Genomic DNA, 6054 nt, shown 5'->3' with positions numbered 1-6054 from the left:
CGCCCCCTCACTCACTGCCCCGCCCCCTCACACACAGCCCCGCCCCCTCACTCACTGCCCCTCCCCCTCACACACAGCCCCGCCCCCTCACTCACTGCCCCGCCCCCTCACACACAACCCCGCCGCTCAGTTATTATTATTTTAACTCGCTGGGGATGGCCTCCAAAATAAAATCCAGAATAGGCGACGTTTCGGGCAATGGCCCTTCGCGATTATAATACACAAGTATTATAATACTCGCGTATTATAATACTCGCGTATTATAATCGCGAAGTCGGAGCATGCGTGACTTCGGCGGCCATCTTTCTTAGGGATGGGACGTCCACAGCCTTTGGTATTGGGCTCGCTTGATGACGTCACCGCGCACTGCGCGACGTCACTGGAGGGGAGGCGGGGTTGTCTCCCTGCGTAAGATGGCCGTCGCCCACTTAGACACCCCCCCCTCCCCACGATTCACCCTTCCCCCCCACGCAAGACCCCCCCCCCCGCAAGTCCCCCCCCCCCGCAAGTCCCCCCCCCCCGCAAGTCCCCCCACCCCCCCCGCAAGTCCCCCCCCCGCAAGTCCTCCCCCCCCCCCCGCAAGTCCCCCCCCCGCAAGTCCCCCCCCGCAAGCCCCCCCCCCCGCAAGTCCCCCCCCGCAAGCCCCCCCCCCCGCAAGTCCCCCCATCCCGCAAGTCCCCCCCCCCCCCCAAGTCCCCCCCCGCAAGCCCCCCCCCCCGCAAGTTCCCCCATCCCGCAAGTCCCCCCCCCCCCCCGCAAGTCCCCCCCCCCAAGTCCCCCCCCCCCCGCAAGTCCCCCCCCCCCCGCAAGTCCCCCCATCCCGCAAGTCCCCCCCCCTGCAAGTCCCCCCCCCCCCGCAAGTCCCAGCCCCACCCCGCAAGTCCCACCCCGCAAGTCCCCCCCCCCCGCAAGTCCCTCCCCGCAAGCCCCCCCCCCCGCAAGTCCCCCCTCCCCGCAAGTCCCACCCCCCCCCCGCAAGTCCCCCCATCCCGCAAGTCCCCCCCCCCGCAAGTCCCCCCATCCCGCAAGTCCCCCCCCCCCGCAAGTCCCCCCCCCCCCGCAAGTCCCACCCCCCCAAGTCCCACCCCGCAAGTCCCCCCCCCCGCAAGTCCCCCCCCCCAAGTCCCCCCCCACCCCGCAAGTCCCCCCCCGCAAGTCCCCCCCCCCGCAAGTCCCCCCCCCCCCCGCAAGTCCCCCCCCACCCCGCAAGTCCCCCCCCCCCGCAAGTCCCCCCCCCCCCCGCAAGTCCCCCCCCATCCCGCAAGTCCCCCCCCACCCGCAAGTCCCCCCCCCCCAAGTCCCACCCCGCAAGTCCCCCCCCCCCCGCAAGTCCCCCCCCGCAAGTCCCCCCCCCCGCAAGTCCCCCCCCCCCGCAAGTCCCCCCCCCACCCCGCAAGTCCCCCCCCCCCAAGTCCCCCCCCGCAAGTCCCCCCCCCCGCAAGTCCCCCCCCCCCGCAAGTCCCCCCCCACCCCCGCAAGTCCCCCCCCCCCCCGCAAGTCCCCCCATCCCGCAAGTCCCCCCCACCCGCAAGTCCCCCCCCCCCAAGTCCCCCCCCGCAAGTCCCCCCCCCCCCCGCAAGTCCCCCCCCACCCCGCAAGTCCCCCCCCCCCCGCAAGTCCCCCCATCCCGCAAGTCCCCCCCCCCCGCAAGTCCCACCCCCCCCCCCGCAAGTCCCCCCCCACCCCCGCAAGTCCCCCCCCCCCCGCAAGTCCCCCCATCCCGCAAGTCCCCCCCCCACCCGCAAGTCCCCCCCCCCCAAGTCCCACCCCCGCAAGTCCCCCCCACCCCGCAAGTCCCCCCCCCCCCGCAAGTCCCCCCATCCCGCAAGTCCCCCCCCCCGCAAGTCCCCCCCCCCCCGCAAGTCCCCCCCCCCCGCAAGTCCCCCCCCCCCCGCAAGTCCCCCCCCCCCCCAAGTCCCCCCCCCCCCCCCCAAGTCCCCCCCTTCCCCCCACGAGAGATCGCGACCCGGCGCGCCGTGGTCACGTGCGCCGCAGTGAGGCGCCACGCGATTGGTTGATGGTAATTGGATGCGGCTCGCGATTGGTTGGCGGCGGCGGCGTCGTAGTGGGGGGCGGGGCGACGCCGAGAAGCGGCTTCAGCTGCGGCCGAGAGGCGAAACAAAGCAGCTACAGCTGCTACTACAGCTACATCTACAGCTGCAGCAACAGCAGCTACAGCTGCTGTTGCTACAGCTACTACAGCTACAGCTGCTACTACAGCTACATCTACAGCAGCAACAGCAGCAGCTACAGCTGCTACTACAGCTACATCTACAGCTACTACAGCTACAGCTACATCTACAGCAGCAGCAGCAGCTACAGCTGCTACTACAGCTACATCTACAGCAGCAGCAGCAGCTACAGCTGCTACTACAGCTACATCTACAGCAGCAGCAGCTACAGCTGCTACTACAGCAGCAGCAGCTACAGCTGCTACTACAGCAGCAGCAGCTACAGCTGCTGTTGCTACAGCTACTACAGCTACAGCTGCTACTACAGCTACATCTGCAGCAGCTGCAGCAGCAGCTACAGCTGCTGTTGCTACAGCTACTACAGCTGCTGTTGCCGCAGATACTACAGCGACAGCTGCTGCTGCTGCTACAGCTACAACAGCCGCTGCTGCAACTACTACAGCAGAAGCAACAGCAGCAACAACGGCAACAGCAGCAGAAGCAACAGCAGCTACAACAGCAGCAGCAGAAGCAACAGCAGCTGCTGCAAAAGTCAGCGACTGCACCGCGTGAGCCCCTGGGTGCAGCCACCTTAGAGGCGCTGGGGGTTGGGATAGGGGGGGGGGGTGCAGAGGGGGGGGGTGCAGGGGTGAGCAGTGTGGTGAGCAGTGTGGTGAGCAGTGTGGTGAGCAGTGTGGTGAGCAAGAGTGGTGAGCAGTGTGGTGAGCAAGTGTGGTGAGCAAGTGTGGTGAGCAAGTGTGGTGAGCAAGTGTGGTGAGCAGTGTGGTGAGCAAGTGTGGTGAGCAGTGTGGTGAGCAGTGTGGTGAGCAAGTGTGGTGAGCAAGTGTGGTGAGCAAGTGTGGTGAGCAGTGTGGTGAGCAGTGTGGTGAGCAAGTGTGGTGAGCAGTGTGGTGAGCAGTGTGGTGAGCAGTGTGGTGAGCAAGTGTGGTGAGCAGTGTGGTGAGCAGTGTGGTGAGCAGTGTGGTGAGCAGTGTGGTGAGCAGTGTGGTGAGCAAGTGTGGTGAGCAAGTGTGGTGAGCAGTGTGGTGAGCAGTGTGGTGAGCAAGTGTGGTGAGCAGTGTGGTGAGCAGTGTGGTGAGCAGTGTGGTGAGCAGTGTGGTGAGCAGTGTGGTGAGCAAGTGTGGTGAGCAGTGTGGTGAGCAGTGTGGTCAGCAGTGTGGTGAGCAAGTGTGGTGAGCAGTGTGGTGAGCAGTGTGGTGAGCAGTGTGGTGAGCAGTGTGGTGAGCAGTGTGGTGAGCAAGAGTGGTGAGCAGTGTGGTGAGCAAGTGTGGTGAGCAGTGTGGTGAGCAGTGTGGTGAGCAAGTGTGGTGAGCAGTGTGGTGAGCAGTGTGGTGAGCAAGTGTGGTGAGCAGTGTGGTGAGCAAGTGTGGTGAGCAGTGTGGTGAGCAGTGTGGTGAGCAAGTGTGGTGAGCAAGAGTGGTGAGCAGTGTGGTGAGCAGTGTGGTGAGCAGTGTGGTGAGCAGTGTGGTGAGCAGTGTGGTGAGCAGGGAGGTTGGGGGAGCTGTCAACCCACACGCTCAGCGCGGTGTTCTTGTACAGGGGAATCGAGATCTCAGGTGCATGCAGCGTGCAGCCCATTCATTCTGTTTGTGTCTCTCTCCATTGCGATGGGACTTTGTGGGATGAACGTTGAGATGGGTAAGGGTCACGGGGTGACCAATGCGGTCTGAGTTGGTCAGTAATCAGGTCGGGCGCTGGTAAGGAGCTGCAGCAGGAGGCGAGAGAGGCAGGTGGAGGTGCAGCAGGAGGCAGGTGGAGGATCGTGGAGGATTGTGGAGGCGGCAGCAGCAGCAGCAGCAGCAGCAGCAGCAGCAGCAGCAGCAGCAGCAGCAGCAGCAGCAGCAGCAGCAGCAGCAGCAGCAGCAGCAGCAGCAGCAGCAGCAGCAGCAGCAGCAGCAGCAGCAGCAGCAGCAGCAGCAGCAGCAGCAGCAGCAGCAGGAGGAGGCAGCAGCAGCAGCAGCAGCAGCAGCAGCAGGAGGCAGCAGCAGCAGCAGGAGGCCAGCAGCAGCAGCAGCAGCAGGAGGCAGCAGCAGCAGCAGGAGGCAGCAGCAGCAGTAGCAGGAGGCAGCAGCAGCAGCAGCAGGAGGCAGCAGCAGCAGCAGGAGGCAGCAGCAGCAGCAGCAGCAGGAGGCAGCAGCAGCAGCAGCAGGAGGCAGCAGCAGCAGCAGGAGGCAGCAGCAGCAGCAGCAGGAGGCAGCAGCAGCAGCAGGAGGCAGCAGCAGCAGCAGGAGGCAGCAGCAGCAGCAGCAGGAGGCAGCAGCAGCAGCAGCAGCAGCAGGAGGCAGCAGCAGCAGCAGGAGGCAGCAGCAGCAGGAGGCAGCAGCAGCAGCAGGAGGCAGCAGCAGCAGCAGGAGGCAGCAGCAGCAGGAGGCAGCAGCAGCAGCAGCAGGAGGCAGCAGCAGCAGCAGCAGGAGGAGGAGGAGGAGGAGGCAGCAGCAGCAGGAGGCAGCAGCAGCAGCAGCAGCAGCAGGAGGCAGCAGCAGCAGCAGCAGGAGGCAGCAGCAGCAGCAGGAGGCAGCAGCAGCAGCAGCAGGAGGCAGCAGCAGCAGCAGGAGGCAGCAGCAGCAGCAGCAGGAGGCAGCAGCAGCAGCAGGAGGCAGCAGCAGCAGCAGCAGCAGGAGGCAGCAGCAGCAGCAGCAGCAGCAGCAGGAGGCAGCAGCAGCAGGAGGAGGCAGCAGCAGCAGCAGCAGGAGGCAGCAGCAGCAGCAGCAGCAGGAGGCAGCAGCAGCAGGAGGAGGCAGCAGCAGCAGCAGCAGGAGGCAGCAGCAGCAGCAGCAGCAGCAGGAGGCAGCAGCAGCAGCAGCAGCAGGAGGCAGCAGCAGCAGCAGCAGGAGGCAGCAGCAGCAGCAGCAGGAGGGCAGCAGCAGGAGGAGGAGGGGGTGTGGATCTTAGCGAGGCTGCGCACGATCAGGGAGGGTCAAGAATGTCGTCTGTTCACATTGTGCTGGGAGCGCTGCTGCTGCTGCTGCTGCTCTCACTGGTGCTGGTGGTGGCGGCTGAGGGAGCTGTCTGATGCTGCTGCTGCCCCTGCTGCTGCTGCCCCCGCCCCTCACCCACTATAACCCCCTAGCTACTAGCCCCGCCCCTCACCCACTATAACTCCCTAGCTACTAGCCCCTCCCCTCACCCACTATAACCCACTAGCCCCGCCCCTCACCCACTAGCCCCGCCCCTCACCCACTAGCCCCGCCCCTCACCCACTATAACCCACCAGCCCCACCCCTCACCCACTAGCCCCGCCCCTCACCCACTAGCCCCTCACCCACTATAACCCACCAGCCCCGCCCCTCACCCTCACCCACTAGCCCCGCCCCTCACCCACGAGCCCCTCCCCTCACCCACTATAACCCACCCGCCCCTCACCCTCACCCACGAGCCCCGCCCCTCACCCACGAGCCCCTCCCCTCACCCACTATAACCCACCAGCCACCTCTACTTGCCGAACCCCCAAGCGGACTAACCACACAGCCACTAGTGTTAGTAGCTAGCCACAAAGCCATCAGTGTGAAGGCTCCCCTAACCGAGCACAGCCACTAGTATTAGTAGCTAGCCACAGAGCCATCAGTGTGAAGGCTCCCCTAACCACACAGCCACTAGTATTAGTAGCTAGCCACAGAGCCATCAGTGTGAAGGCTCCCCTAACCACACAGCCACTAGTATTAGTAGCTAGCCACAAAGCCATCAGTGTGAAGGCCACCCCTAACCACACAGCCACTAGTGTTAGTAGCTAGCCACAGAGCCATCAGTGTGAAGGCTCCCCTAACCACACAGCCACTAGTATTAGTAGCTAGCCACAAAGCCATCAGTGTGAAGGCTCCCCTAACCACACAGCCACTAGTATTAGTAGCTAGCCACAAAGCCA

Source organism: Lampetra planeri, chromosome 3, assembly GCF_965212315.1.
Source record: "Lampetra planeri chromosome 3, kcLamPlan1.2.h2, whole genome shotgun sequence".
Classification (NCBI taxonomy): Eukaryota; Metazoa; Chordata; class Hyperoartia; order Petromyzontiformes; family Petromyzontidae; genus Lampetra; species Lampetra planeri.
The sequence above is the reverse complement of the archived record's forward strand: the minus strand, read 5'-3'. Positions refer to the sequence as shown.